Here is a 16,904-nt window from a genome sequence, read left to right as displayed (position 1 = left end):
ATAAAAAAAATTAACCTATATTAATAAAAAAAAACTGAAAATAAAAACTTTTTAATACACACTAAATAAAAAAAAAAAAAAATTAAAAAAATCGACGGCGTTAAATAAAAACCGAAAAGAATAAAAAGGAGTTCAGTTTACAATACGACTTGAACAATCGAGACGCAATAAAATCTAAACCGGCTCAAATCTTCCCAATTATTGACCCGAATGTTAAAGTCGCTAAGTAAACTAATGGACTACTTTTATTTTTTCCGTTTTTATTTAACTCAGACGGGTTTTTTGGTTTTTTAAACTGTGTTTTTTTATTTTACACTTTTAAGTTAGGATTTCTTAATTAAATATAATGACCCTTCCTTGGCAGTCGGGTAAACATAAAACTTATATATTTTTGTAATCCCCTTTTAATTTCCTTTATCGACACCCTACTTGATAGGTTTAGTTAATTTTTTTTATTAACGTTTCAAACAACTATCTTAGGACAAAATACACAATATTTGCTGGCGTGTAGTTTTGTTATCCATGGTCCTTTTGGGCTCGGCCAGGAATAAATTTAAGGATGAAGATATGAAAATAGCAATTAGAGACAATTTGTAAAAGAAAAAAAGTTCTATGTATGTCTTGACGCACGGCGGTTTGTCTTGGGAACAAAATAGAAAACACACTACACTTTTGCGGAGAGATTACTTCCATTTTTATTGAACAGGAGTGTACATTGTACCTTGTAAGGTCAAAACAGCATTATTTTCTTAATACGTCTTTTAAGATAAAACCGTTTGATTGACGTTTATCTATTGTTTAAAATTTATTAATATATGTTAAAACTAAATAAATTATTTCCGTTGCTCCTATTAAGGTCTCGTCCATGGGCTTCGCCAAGTGGGGACAGATAGGGGCAGCTGCCGTCCCTAGATATTCACAAAAATATAAATCTGTTTTTTTTATGAACATACGGTTTAATTTGAAAGTTTTATTTTTTTATTGAACTGACAACTTAATTTTCACAAAAGTAACTAAAAAATATATTTACTTAAAGTATCGATAAAGATTTTAATGCTAAATGCACAAAATATATTTATAATTGGATATTTAATTAGCAATAATTTCACGCTACTAATACGATAAGTTGCTCACTTAAAGTTGTGAACACTAGGCCAAGGCATCAGCCAGTCGATTAATTAAATTTATTAGACGTTACGGCTGAATTCACTCAGGCCGCTAGTTGAACGGCGCCGTTTAGTAGGCTGTTAAGTGAACGGCTAATTAAGCTAGTTGGCTGCGACATATAGATAAAAAATGGGATTGTTTCCAAGCTATATATTTTCTTCAATTTAAAATTTAAAAAATTTGTTTATTTAAAGCTGGACAGATATTTTGTTCTCTATATTTAACATGGGGCAAAGTGAGAGAATAGAATATTATACATAGAGAACACTAGCCTGTAAGTGGATGCGATATGCGAAGCGAGAGAGAAGATTGCCAGTAAGTTTCCCTGTGTCCTTGTCATAATACACATACTTACTAAAACATATAAGTATATATGTACATATGATTATGACAAGGACACAGGGGAACTCACTGGCAATCTTCTCTCTCATTCATCATATCGCACTCACTTACAGTCTAGCAGATCCCTCGCGTTCGCTATGTATAATATTTTATGAGTGAGAGAGACAATGATGCCCTCTCCACTTTCATAATAAGTTTAAGCAACCGATATTGTAAGGAAACACTCGCCTTTGCAAGGGTTCAACGTCGCACCAAAAGAATAATCCTGATATATTATAAATGTGAAATTTTGTGAAAATGAATGAATGTATCAAACTAATTATAACTACTAACCCATAGGTATATATTTTAAAAATACAGGACATGTCACATTTGAGAGCTACAATTATATACTGACTATGCTTGCCTCTATTCGCTCCGTGCGTGAGATTCGTTTCCATGGTAACGATACACTACTTTAATTATAGAATTGTATGGATGCATATATAATTGTATGGATTTCATTTAAGACTTACATTGAAAATTTAATATTTTTGTCTCACAAATTTAAATAAATAATTATGATAATTTACATTTGAAAAATAATATTTGTGCAATTTGATTTCTTATTTTCACAATTTTTCATGCATTAAGTTTAATTAATTCGTGTTTTACAATAATTTTAATTTGACATTTCTATAACATTAACATGTAAAGAACTGCAAATTAGTAATAACAGCCCCGGTTAACTCCAAAATTTTTCACTGGAAGCGCTGGCATCGATTTTATTGTCCCTACCATGACTACGCACACAACGAATACATAATTTAACGGATTGTTTATATCATTCTAACCCATTCGAACCAATTGCTATCGCTATAGATTTTATATGTTTCGCTATAATGTTTGTTTGTTACGCTTTCATGCAAAACTGCCAAATGAATTTGAATGAAACTGTACAAAAATATAGCCCATACATCAGAATAATACATAAGTTATAATTTATAAAGATATATTTTTTAAAAAAAATTTTTAATTAAATTTTAATCTGACATTTTACTGCTCCATCTATGATCATAATTTTGAACCATAAATTAAAGATTTCTGTAAAAATTTAAAATAATAAATCAATTTAAATAAATTAATGGCCATCTTTTCTGAGATTACCAATGAATTATGACTATATTACACATAAAAAAATTGAAAACTGTGCGTATATTTTAGCTGTGTAAAACAATCCCTTCGAGTGTTATGGATAGGGGATAAGTGAAATCAAGAGAGCTGGAGGCTATAAAGCGGTGATCGTTACTATTAAAACCAGTGAAGCGGGCGGGTATCAAGCTAGTATGTCATAGTAATAATCAAAATTGTTGGGTGAGGTTAATGTAAATCCGCTTGTCTTTTGTTTGTGACGAATCTATTAAATAGTAAATACCGTACTTGAACTGTGAACTTGGGGTTTTTTTGATATGATAACAACTTAATTCTTATCAGTTAATATAATTGTTTTTAATGACTTAATATTTATTTGTAACATGGATTTTCCCATCTAATCTAAATTAATTTAGGGATTCCTTAATTTTAAAATAATTTCCAGAATACTTCAATGCAAAGTACATTTTCCACAAGTACTTATTTCTTCACCCAAAGCTTAACTGTAAAATCTTACAATTTGGATTTTCTAATTAAATTAAAGTAAAAATCGGTTACAGCGACATTGAAGAGGTCCAGAATTATGGTCACTATATTCGATAATCGTTATAAACGATATGCAGTTTTTTTCTATCTGAAAAATCTTTTGGAAAAAAGCAAAAAAAAAACATCGGACTTACCAAAAAAAAAAAAATAGTGATTTCAATTTTTTGGCTACCCTACATTATTTAGAAGTTTTAAATATTCCTACATACTTTTCAGAATAAGCAAAATTTTTTCATAAAGAACTTTTTTTCTTAAAATGAAAAATAAGAAAATTTGCAAGTACCTCTATCTGGGGACACACTATATAAGAAAATTCTTAAAAAAATTATAAAGTTTCACGCCAATCAAAGAATATTCCACGCCAATAAAAAATTTGTAAGTACATAACTAAACAAATACAGCCTTAAGGATGTATGAGCATGGTAGTGGGGGCACAAATTTAAAAATAGATATTTTCAATTTTGATGATAAATTTATATCATTACTTGACGATATAAGACGAAAAGTAAGAATAAAATTTTTCGATATCTGGCTTAATTTTCAAAATATCGAAAATTGAAAATTTTGTTAAATTATTTAGCTTTCGATATTTCGAAAACCAAGACACATATCGAAAAGTTTTATTCTTATTCATGAAGTTATAACAAAATTCATATATAAAATAATTTCAACCCTTAATCTACCCTGCTCTTACATCCCTTATATGGTCGGTGACACTTAGTTTTTTTCTTTTCTAATTCATTGCTAATATGTTTACTTTCTATTAAAAAGTTTTTTTTAAATTTGTTTTCATTCATTCCAAATGAAAATTATCAAAAACTTCCAAAATATGTCGTTTTTTGAGATTCCTCCATAAGAGCCAATGTATTTTATATCGATTTTTAATGACTTTTTTCTTAAAAATTTGCACGGATACCTAAGCTGAAATTTTAACCACATATTCTTTGAGTAAAAGACTACCTACAAACAAATTTTGAGCCTTTAAATCAAACATTGTTGTCATGCTCATACATTCTTAATGCGAATAAAATATGTATTGCAAAACTATTTACGAAACATTACTTACATAATTAATTTATTTTAACGACCATTTTTGTTGTTGTATTTTTAAAATAATTACAGATACTAGTAAGGTAGTTTCAGCATAAAATAATAAAAAAAATTCGGGATCAGCTGATCTCCATAATTAAAGCTATATTTTTTTCTCATTTAATGTTTCTTTTTAACTGTTTGATGATTTTTATGCAATTTTGGGCTTAGCCAAAAACATAAAATTTTTTCAAACAAAACTACTTAAGAACATGTTTTTGTATTAACGTCATTCTAAATCTTATATGGTGGACATGACGGCAGCCTACTTACGGATATTTAACGCGGTTTAGGAAGATTGTTTTTAAGGAAAATATGACTAATTAATATTGGAAGCCTTTATAGCAAATATTCTTAAGGGGATTTTACTTAAAGTGTATAAAAAAAACACATTGTTTAGAACGCGTTGCTGGCAATAGCTCTAAAATGAGGCGTGAATCGGTTCCGCAATTTTGTTAATAATATCGTTTTCAAGTATATAAATGTCAAAATTAGTCATAATTTAAGGTAGTATGGGTCGTCATCTTTTTTTATCAAAATTTTAAATAGCGTACAAAATTTAATACACACATTACCATAATTTATCATAATAATTAAACTGATTTTATAACAATTAATAATACATAAAATTATATTACAAAGAAAATAAATAGTATTTTGATCATTCATTTGATTAATTATTGTAGTTATAATTCCTATATTATCGACATATTATACTCTAGAAATCTTATGTATAGTAATGATAGATAAATAATAGATTTGGCAACGTTACAACGGTTTAAAGCGTCGACTTATGGTTCTTAAAAATTTTCGGAGTCGATTGTCTATTTTATAAAAACAATTTTTGTGACATATTAATTAAACTTGTCAACCGCTGTCAGCGACATCTGTTAATGATTTTTAAAGTTATCATACTCATAATGAAACATACGGAAATTACAATGTGATTTAGGATTAATCGTATTTTTTGATAATGATCGATAGCATGAATTTTTTTTTATATATAAAATTCTTTAAACTTTAAGCTTTTTTTTGGTGCAATTTTTATCTCAACACAGATTTTTTGGAAATATGATAATTTTGGTCTTGAATAAAGAATAACGCACGGGATCCCATTGAATCAATGTAAAAACTAAGATTTTTAATTTTCAATATTTCATTAAAAAGTCGATAAGGCATCCTCAAACTTGAATAAAACATTATTTAGATGCTTATCTTTAATATAATAAAAGGCTAACTGTTCTAAGTTTATTTTTATATTTTACCCATACTACCTTCAATACATTAAATTGGCATGAAAATGTAAAAAAAAAAAAAAAAAAAAAACAAATGAATAGATAGATCCCTTAAAAAAATAATTTTCTTGGTAACTACCTTAAAAATGTAAAGACTTATGTTTTTAAGATTTGACTGAAAGAAAAAAAAAACATTTATTTTAATGCAAATCTCAAGGTTTTCCACACAACTAAGTTTAGTACAAATGTTTTAATAATTAAATAAAATTAATAATGCTCATAAACAGACATTTTCCGAGAAAATTTTTATGTTGATGATCATAAAATATATTGTTTACTTCATTTCTATCGACTTTAAATGGTAAACAATTTCAGTACAAATGGTCTGAAAATGTCAAGGTCTTCAGAAAATTCATATACAATTCATTTTTGATGTTTTTCTAGAAAATCTGCAGACTCTGTGACTATCTAAGGGTATTACAAGTTTAGATTATTAAACCATTGTCATATGTCTCTAAACCAGAAATAAGAAAAAAATCTTTCAAGTGCGAGTTTTTATACCCTGTCATATATGACAGGGTATAAAAACTATGATTTTTTTGCTTTTTTTCAAAAGATTTTTCTGATAGACAAAAACTGCATATCGTTTATAACAATTATCGAATATAACTATGGACCTCTTCCATGTCGCTGTAACCGATTTCAAGCACTGCAATTATACCCTTTACACTATAGATTTGAAATTTGGATATATTTTTTGGGCGAATTTTCAACTTTCTATTTCTTATAGTTTTGGAGACTAGCTAAGCGTTACAAACTTGGGACTAAAATTTGTATGCCTTGATATATATTTCATATATGATAGGGTGTAAAAACGATGGTTTTTTTACTTTTTTCCAAAAAAATTTTCACATAGATAAAAACTGCATATCGTTTGTAACGATTATCGAATATAATGTCCATAACTGTGGACCTTTTCAATGTCGCTATAATCGATTTTTACTCTAATTTAGTTAATATAATAATAATAATTATTATTAATTTAATTAGAAAATCCAAATTGTAAGATTTTACAATTTAGCTTTGGGTGAAGTAATAAGTACTTGTGGAAAATGTAGTTCACATTAAAGTATTATGGAAATTATGATAAAATTAAGGAATCCCTAAATTAATTTAAAGATTAGATGGGAAAATCCATGTTACAAATAAATATTAAGTCGTTAAAAACAATTATATTAACTGATAATAATTAAGTCAGGCTCGCACACGAAGGGATTCGATCATCGTAGAAGATATAACGCTGTACTTTTTAAACAAGATTTAAGACTATGCCCTATACACCAGCATGATTATTTTTGTATTTTAATATTCTTGGCGGTCATTTTAGAATTTGCTATCTTGGTTGTTCGTTATAGCGGAAATAGTATTAAACATTCTGTCAAAATTGTTGCAGTTTATGAGATACAATCCGCAGGCAGACAAACGAAAAGGAGGGCACCGAAATCTTAGTAATAGATTTCCGTTGGCAACCCTTCAGGTGCGCAACCTTAAAAACGAATCAGAGAAGAAATTGTTGTTCTAACTAAATATAATCTACATAGACAGATCGAGTTCTGTTACGGAAACGGCTTACGAAATTTGTAAAAGCCTAAGGTGAAAAATTCGATAAAAACTATCCTTTTTCAAAATAAGTTTTATATACCCTGTATATATGAAATAATCATAGATTTGCTCCATCTATGATTTTCAATTTGAACCATAAATAATCAATCAATTTGAACAATAAATTAAAGATTTCTGTAAAAATTTAAAATAGTAAATGTCAGATTAAATTTAATTTTTTTTTAAATAAATCTTTATAAATTATAGCTCATGTGTTATTCTGATGTATGAGCTATATTGCTGTACAGTTTCATTAAAAACCATTCGCTATTTTTTGCGTGAAAGCGTAGTAAACAAACAAACAAACATCCATACTTTCACATTTATAATATATTGAGAAGAGATATAATTAAGGTATACTAATTTTAGTCATAACGCTTAGAAATATTAATGATACCAAGAAAATTTTGGTATAGGTGTTCATAAAATCACCTAATTAGCTCATTTCCGTTTTTCCGCCCGCCCGTCAATATTTGAAATTTGTTAGACAGTATATTACTTTCATACAAACAACACATGCGTTTGTGTTAACTTCACCACTCAACCCCGTAAGGTAGTTATATCACATTCATGGCTCCATTCACCATATGTGATCTCGCGATGAGGTTGAGACAACCTCATATCGGTTGATATTAAGAATTTTTTGTCAATATAGTACACTGAATTACCCAAATAGAATGTACCAAAAATGTCGAGCCCAAAACAGACTTAATATCTTCCTTAGTTTAACAACTCACATCACCTCAGTTGTTCTAATGCAATAATTTTAGGACACCCGATATATTGATCCATGTATTAAAAATTAATTAACAGTATTACATAATATTGTACTATTTGTCAAGTTATCAGTAAATAACTTGACACTGTTTTCGATAACAACGATAACAAATTAAAATATTATGCCTCTGCCATCACTCCTGAAACATACTTTATAGATCAAATACTTATTTTTGTCGTTGTAATTGTAATAAACGGTCCGAAACATCGGACAAGATTTTATTATATTGTAAAATTGATATATTATTGATAGAAATTTATTATTTTTCCCAAATTTTATTTTATATCAGCTATAAATACAAGCATAGCGGTATATTTGGAATCATACGGTAATGAGGAACCTTAGATATTCACTGGATTTAATATAATATTTAGAAGGATGTAGTTTGGTAAGGGTGAGGTTAAGCAAAGATTACCAAATTACAAAAGTTATTTAAAAAGACATTTTAAATAAAATTTGATCAATTTTGGATAGGGTTGATTTGACCACTTTTGACGATTTCATCCCGTCCAGCTCCACGCCTCCAGGGGGAGGGATCCCAGAGAGGAGTTATATAAAACCTAGAACCTTGTTGATATAAACTCTGATACGAAGTTTCACTACTGTCCCCTCAGCCTCTCCCTAGAAAATCCCATTTTCCTGTATTTGCAAAGGTTTTCCCTAGGGTGTGGGCCTTCTCGAATTTTCCCGGATATGTGGCTTATACCAATCCGAGGAACCCCTTAAGGTCTAGCCTTGTGCCAAGTTTAATCGAAATCGTTAGAGCCGTTTTTGATGAAACTACAAAAATCCCGTTTTGGCCCAGGGGGAAGCATCCTTGAAAAATGCCTAGGGAAAAAATGAAAAAATCGTCTGGAATTATGACCAAACTAAACCTATGTACCGAAAAAAATCGGTTGAAAATTGAAGGCTCCAGCTTGGTAACAGACATATCGACATATCAACATACCGACGAACGCAAAATTTTTTAAAAACCACTTTTTCGGAATCAGGGACCACTCAAAACGTGTATTTCCGTTGAAACCCCGATATCGATTTTTTTTCGATCGCAATACTTTATAATATTTATAATATGGTACAAATTTTAGTCGCATGCGTCTATGAGATGAGCTACCGACTCTGGTATGGCGGAATTGTTTTCACATTCTAAACCACTTTTTTTACAGCCTGGATATCGATATCCAAGTCCCTGTGACCTACATTTGGTTCAGGTAGTAAAACTCTCAACTGAATTTGGTCGAATACCCCCGGTGACATTTGATTAGTTATTGTAGTTATAATTCTTACATTATCGACATATTATACTCTAGAAATCTTCTGTATGATAGTGAAAATAATAGATTTGGCAACGTTACAACGGTTTAAGGCGCCGAGTTATGGTTCTTTAAAATTTTCGGAATCGATTGTCTATTTTACAAAAATTTTTTGTGACATATTAATTAAACTTGTCAACCAATGTGAACGATATCTGTTAATGATTTTTAAAGTTATCATACTCAAAATGAAACATACGGAAATTACAATGTGATTTATGATTAATCGTTAATAATTTTTGATAATGATCGATAACATGTAATTTTTTTTATATATAAATTCTTTAAACTTTAAGCTTTGTTTTGGTGCATTATTATGTGAACACAGTTTTTTGGAAATATGAAAATTTTGTTATTGTATAAAGAATAACTCACGGGATCCCATTGAACCATGTAAAAACTACGATTTTTAATTTTCAATATTTCATTCAAAAAGTCGATAAGGCATCCTTAAACTTGAATAAAACATTATTTAGATGCTTATCTTTAATATAATAAAAGGCTAACTTCTAAATTTATTTTTATATTTTACCCATACTACCTTAAATACAAGATTATAAAAAATAATCCTGTCAGGTCTGAGACAATTGGTGCCACTATTGAAAGGTTATAAAAGGCCCGATTAAACTGTCTACTTTAAAAGATTGATGAAAATATTTGTAAATTAGACAATTTACTTTTCTGCTAGACAATCGTATATAATAAACAAACGGCCCCGACAAGTAGAAAATGTTTAGGTCTCCAACGTGAGTTAATCCGGTACATGTTTAGAGTAATTAGACATCCTTTTTAAAAGTAGACCGTAATAAATGGTAATTAGACTCGACTCGAGTTTTAAAATATTTAAAACCTATTAAGATTCCATTTTAAAAGATTAAGAAATCGAGACATTTTAGTCATATATCCCCCGTAAGTAATGTCTTATACACTGTATTGAAGGTCAATGGGGGGTGGTAGAGGTGTGTTATAAATTCATTTCATGTCTCTTACAACACTTTTGAAAATTTTGGGCATGTATGATATATACTACTTGTAAACACCTCAAGTGCCCCTCTTAAGCCCAAATGAGCTCAAACTAGGTTTTTTATTAAGCAGAACAATGTTAAAAAAGGGACTGTTGATTCCAGAAATTAAGAAGGGATTCTCAGGGTGGAAAAACTACTTTTTGACTTTTTGGTAGAGCTGACGACCAGACCACCCCTTCCAGTTGTTTGATTTAAATATTTAATATATGGAGGAAATATGGTCTAATGAAGGAGAAATATGACCTAAGTGATGGAGCTCTGCTGCTCGCGAGTTTTACGTAATCAGAGAGGAATAATTTCAAAAACGTATCATTATTTATTTTAAATAATAATCATAAAGTTATTAAAAATAATTATAATTCAAAACTAAATAATATCCTGAAAAACACTGCAAAAAATTCCACAAGATCTTTTATTCTTAGTATTTCTAAATTTATTTTGGGATTCTTGCTAGCTGAAAATTTTATAAACAAATTTTTACTTTCGATGAAGAAGTTTTTATTATATTAAAGATAAGCATCTAAATAATGTTTTAGTCAAGTTTGAGGATGCCTTATCGACTTTTTTAATGAAACATTGAAAATTAAAAATCGTAGTTCTTACATTGACTCAATGTTTCCAAAAAAACTGTGTTCACATAATAATGCACCAAAAAAAGCTTGAAGCATAAAGAATTTATATATATTAAAAAAAATACATGTTATCGATCATTATCAAAAAATATTAACGATTAGGTAATCATAATTCACATTGTAATTTCCGTATGTTTCATTATGAGTATGATAACTTTAAAAATCATTAACAGATGTTGACATCGGTTGACAAGTTTAATTAATATGTCACAAAAAAAAATTATAAAATAGACAATCGACTCCGAAAATTTTAAAGAACCATAACTCGGCGCTTTAAACCGTTGTAACGTTGCCAAATCTATTATTTATCTATCATTACGATACAGAAGATTTCTAGAGGATAATATGTCGATAATATAGGAATTATAACTACAATAATTAATCAAATGAATGATCAAAATACTATTTATTTTCTTTGTAATATAATTTTATGTATTATTAATTGTTATAAAATCAGTTTAATTATTATGATAAATTATGGTAATGTGCGTATTCTATTTTGTACGCTATTTAAAATTTTGAAAAAATAGATGGTCTGTTGACCACCCATACTACCTTATTTTATATTAGTTTGGACTTCTAGATGTTAAAGTGGCAAAAAAAAAACTTATCTATCGATTTTTTTTATTTTTGCAATATCTTCTACAACAGTTTTTACTTATTCTAATATTTTTGTGTAAAAAAAGAATAAAAGCTATTATTATTATCTGTAATATTATCAAGGCTAAATTTATTGATAGTTTTAATAAATTTCTGATATTAATTCATTATTAAATGCATGTCTTTTAATTGAATATATTAATTTTTATATTTATAAATATAATAATTGCATAACCATACTTATTAAATCACCGGTTTTTATTAAACACACAATCAGTACAAAAAAAAATGTATGTGCAAAAAATCTTAGCTAATTTTCAAATAAAAGTTGGCAAAATATTTATTTCAGTACAAAATAAATTCCATAAAAATTCATTATTTTCAATTAAAACCACGATAAGGTTAATGAAAAACCGGCGAAAATACATGTACAGGTAATTGTTTGTTATAATCTTATCAGTGCATTATTTGTTAACTATCTTGATACCCGCCCGTTTTACTAGGCTTAAAAGTAAAAATCATGGCTTTATGGCCTTCACCTCTTTTGATCTAACTTATCAACGTTCCATAACACTTGAAGGGGTTGTTTTACGCAGCTAAAAGATATGCACATTTCTCAATTTTTTAAATTGTAAAATTGTCATAATTGATTGAGTTTATCAGAAAATTTGGCCATGATTTGTTTGACATTTACTGTTTTAAATTTTTACAGAAATTTTTAATTTATGGTTGAAAATGATGATAATTTTGCTCCATTTGTTATCATTATTTTGAACTATAAATTAAAGATTTCTGAAAAAATTTTAAATAGTAAATGCCAGATTAAATTTAATTTTTTTTTTTAAATATCTATATCTTTATAATTTATAGCTCATGTGTTATTCTGATTTATGAGCTATATTGCTGTTTCATTAAAAACCATTCGCTAGTTTTGGCATGAAAGCGTAACAAACAAACAAACATTCTAACCTCATATTTATAATATATAGGAATATCTAATTAGTACAATTAAACTAAATATCTCAAAGGAAAAAATTAATGCATCTTTGTAATTTTCCACAGTTGTTCATTAGGGTGGAAACACTTCGAAACAAGAATGTTTGTTTGTTTGTTACGGTTTCATTAGCTGAAATGTTTTTGCACATTCTCATTTTTATACCATGTATGTATATGAAATACCAAAGTATACTAAGTTTAGTCCCAAGTTTTTAACGCTTAAAAATATTGATGCTATTAACAAAATTTTGGTTTAGATGTTCATAAAATCACCTAATTATTATATTTCCGGTTGTTTGTCTGTCTGTCTGTCGTATGTCTGACGTCTGTCGTTTATAGCGTGCTTAGGACGTAAAAAGTGAGGTCGAGTTCGTAAATGAGCAACATAGGTGAATGGAGTCTTGGGTCTGTAGGACTCACCTTCTAAACCGTTAGAGATAAAATAAAAAAAACGAAACGAAAAAAATTTTGATATTTGTATTCATTAAATCACTTAATTACTCAATTCCCGTGTGTCCGTCCGTCTGTCCGCCGACACGAAACGACTTCAACGATTTTCATGAAAATTATTATGCAAGAATTTTTTGGGGGCGAAAAATTGCTCTAGCTAAGTTTCGTTTTCAGAAAATTTCGTTTTATCCATGTTTTTAGGAAAAACTAAAACAAACTACGACTCTTCCTGACATCTATTGGTGTTTATCGTAATTAACAAAATAAAGTACATTAGCGTGACATTCAAATTGGTACTTGTGTGGAGACATCTTAAACGGTTCTTATATTAGTGATAAAATTTATCATCTAACTCAAAAAATATCGAGCAAAGCTCGGTCATCCAGGTACGTTGACTATACTAACAAAATTTTGATATTTGTGTTCATAAAATCACTTAATTATTCTATTTCCGTTTGTCCGTCCGTCTGTCCACCGACACGATAACTCAAAAACGAAAAGAGATATTTATCTGAAATTTTTATACCGTGATCACGACATAAAAATTGAGTTTGAGTTCGTAAATAGGCAACATAGGTCATTTGGATCTGGGGTGCGTAGGATCCACGTTGTATAACGTTAGAGATAGAGCAGTAGTTTAAACATAAAAAATGTTCCTTATAAACAAATAAACAGCTTTTGTTTGAAACATTTTTTCGTACAAGCCTGCGATGAAATCTTTCGACAAGAACCTTCCAGAAAATCGTACAAATTCGAATTTCACACAAAACATATAACCAAAAAATTGTTGAGGGAAGTAAAGAAGGTTGAGACTGGTATAAAAATTTCGAAATATTTTAGAGGTATCTTTTGCCATATTTTACATTATCCAAAAATCATTCGTTTCCCTAAAAATTCAAGAAAAGAACATACTGTATACTAGCGAGTAGTGATTTACAAAAATAGAAACGCACTAGATATCCAATTTTGATAGCATTCCAATTTTGAAAATGTGAAATGATTTTCTCTAAGCTGAATCGAGAGCTTTTCAAAATCTTTTATACAGAATTATGTTAAGAGTGACAGTGATTGAAAAAACTTTCCAGAAAATGGTAAAAATTCGAATCATGAACCTGCCATAGTTTTCGTAAGGAACTTCGTTTCTAACTGGAGTCCCAAGAGCGCACTCTTCTTTTTTTTTAGCCTTTCAGACACTTATAGAAATATTGTGTTAAAGTTATTATTTGAAGCCTTCTTTAAATTTTTTATTGAAAACTGGGTATGCAAAATATATAATGTAGCTTCACTATCTCCAGACTTTCTAGTTTATCTCACGACTTCCCAGAATATTTATCATCCGATATAATAAAATCTTGAAAATACAAAGATTTTAATAAAAATTATATAGAAAAAGTATCTCGAATTCTAAAAAAAAGCACAGCTGCGGTAAAAATTCAGATGCAATTACAAAATCAACTATAACTTTTACACAGACAACAATTTTTTGATAAAAAACAATCCTACATTCTTTAGTCTGATATAATTATTCTAAAAAGTACAATTACCACGGTTATTTCAAAAATAGTTCTATGAGTTACGTGTTACAAAAAAATTATCTTCGACAGTTAATATCTCGTAAACTGAAAGTTTATTATTTGTATCATCCACTAAATTATAACCTATTCAAAATTCATTACTGAATTTTGAATACATATAACCCCCTTAATAAATAAACAAAAAATTTAATTTTTTTGAATTTTATATATGCACACATGTCTCGATACGTTAATTCAAACGTTAACGATTTTTTACGTAAAATAAACAACGTGTATTTATAAAATCTCACATGTCTACATAGTGACTGATGTATACTCACTGTTAGATTACATGATCAAAAAAAAATAAGAACTTAGATAAAATTTCAAAAAATACATACTTTAAAAAATAATATAAATTTGTAGATGAACACGTATTGAACATTAAATGAAAAACTTTTTTTTTTACATCACAAACTAATTATTGGTTATATTTGTTCACAATTATAATTTATTTTATTTATTTATTAATATTAAGTCATTATTATAACCACTCACAAAGATGAATAAATTTTACACTGAATGCATGTACTTTTAAATGTCAGTGAATACCAGTGGTGTATGTGTACATTTGTGTGCCAGCTATAAGTTAAAACTGCCCCAGTCACTACCACTGATGAATACAATACATTTTATTATAGTATATTTACATTATATTCTGATAAACGTCATACAGTAGAGTATTTATATCAAATTTCCGGTCAAATTATAATGAGGGGATTTTTATGCTCAAAATTGATTCAAAAGATTATTTTAAATAAAATTTTTAGTCATTTTCGCCATCATCATATTCGACTTCAAATCTAATTAATTCATTGGTAATAGTTCAGTTTTAGCACTTTTTCTTATAAAACATCCTAGAACATCAGGAAAAAAACCATTTTCAAGCATTTTTTACGTAGATTACGAATCTATATGCGACGATACCGAAAAATTCTTTAATTCAGGAAAATATGCTTTTTGAAAATATGAATTTTCTTGGTTAATACAAGTTATATTATAAGCCTAAAATGGAATATATGTGTTAAGTTAATTAAACATGTTTTTATGATATTTTATTTACCTTATTTATTATTAAATATGTTAAAATTATACAAAAATTATAAAAATATATTCAATAAAATAATTTTTTTAAATATTTAAGTATTGAGTAGGTATCAAAACAAATATGGCGTCAACAAGTGACATCTACCTTGTTTGTGTATGTATGCATTTATAAAATAAGGTTGACGACACAATTGATGGATAGTATGAAAGCATAAAAACAACTATTAATCTACGATACTCATGCTAACTCGATCCCGTTAAAAGTACGATTGACATCAAATCACAGAGTGAACGCAAGGGCCAAAAACTCGCAGACCCGTCCTAACTCGACCCCATTAAAGGCATGGCCAACCCGTAGATCGCAGGGTGAATTCAATCACAGAATGAACGCAAGGGCCAAAAACCCGCAGACCCGTCCTTACTCGACCCCATTAAAGGCATGGCCAACCCGTAGATCGCAGGGTGAATTCAATCATATGGTGAACGCAAAGGCCAAAAATCTTGCGAGCGGGTTTTTTGGCCCTTGCGTTCACTATGTGCTTGAATTCACCCTGTGATCAACAGGTTGGCCATGCCTTTAATGGGGTCGAGTTAGGACGGGTCTGCGGGTTTTTTGGCCCTTGCGTTCATTCTGTGATTGAATTCACCCTGTGATCAACAGGTTGGCCATGCCTTTAATGGGGTCGAGTTAGGACGGGTCTGCGGGTTTTTGGCCCTTGCGTTCACTCTGTGATTGAATTCACCCTGTGATCAACAGGTTGGCCATGCCTTTAATGGGGTCGAGTTAGGACGGGTCTGCGGGTTTTTGGCCCTTGCGTTCATTCTGTGATTGAATTCACCCTGTGATCAACAGGTTGGCCATGCCTTTAATGGGATCGAGTTAGGACGGGTCTGCGGGTTTTTGGCCCTTGCGTTCACTCTTTGATTTGATGTCAATCATACTTTTAACGGTATCGAGTTAGCATGAGTATCGTAGGTTAATAGTTGTTTTTAGGCTTTCATACTATCCATTAATTTTGTCGTCAACCCTATTTTTGCATGTTTACACAAACAAGATAAATGTCACATGTTGACGCCATATTCATTTTGAAACTCAATACTTAAATATTTAAAAATATTATTTTATTAAATATATTTTTATAATTTTTGTATAAATTTAACATATTTAATAATAAATAAAGTAAATAACGACCTATTTTTAATTAATTTATGAATACAGTTATTCATTTTTAGGCTTGAAAATATTAACCAAGAAAATTGAGTATATTTTCCTGAATTAAAGAAAAACTGTAAGTTTTTCGGTATCGTCGCATACGG

The 16,904-nt window shown here is 29.1% G+C and overlaps 1 protein-coding gene across 5 annotated transcripts in view; it reads right to left on the bottom strand.

The window, feature by feature from the left end:
• LOC123302119 (protein Malvolio) overlaps window positions 1-15,018 on the bottom strand; it is a 42,997-nt gene extending 27,979 nt beyond the window's left edge. For 4 of the 5 annotated variants that reach the window (XM_044884901.1, XR_006535493.1, XR_006535490.1 and 1 more), the window contains exon 1: window positions 14,882-15,017. The gene's annotated coding sequence lies outside the window, so the exon portion shown is untranslated. Of the gene's footprint in view, window positions 1-14,881 lie in introns of all 5 variants that reach the window. The other variant, XR_006535492.1, reaches the window with a different exon arrangement.
• Window positions 15,019-16,904: the final 1,886 nt, after the last annotated feature.

Source organism: Chrysoperla carnea, chromosome X (assembly GCF_905475395.1).
Source record: "Chrysoperla carnea chromosome X, inChrCarn1.1, whole genome shotgun sequence".
Classification (NCBI taxonomy): Eukaryota; Metazoa; Arthropoda; class Insecta; order Neuroptera; family Chrysopidae; genus Chrysoperla; species Chrysoperla carnea.
This window is presented reverse-complemented; position numbering and strand designations above follow the sequence as displayed.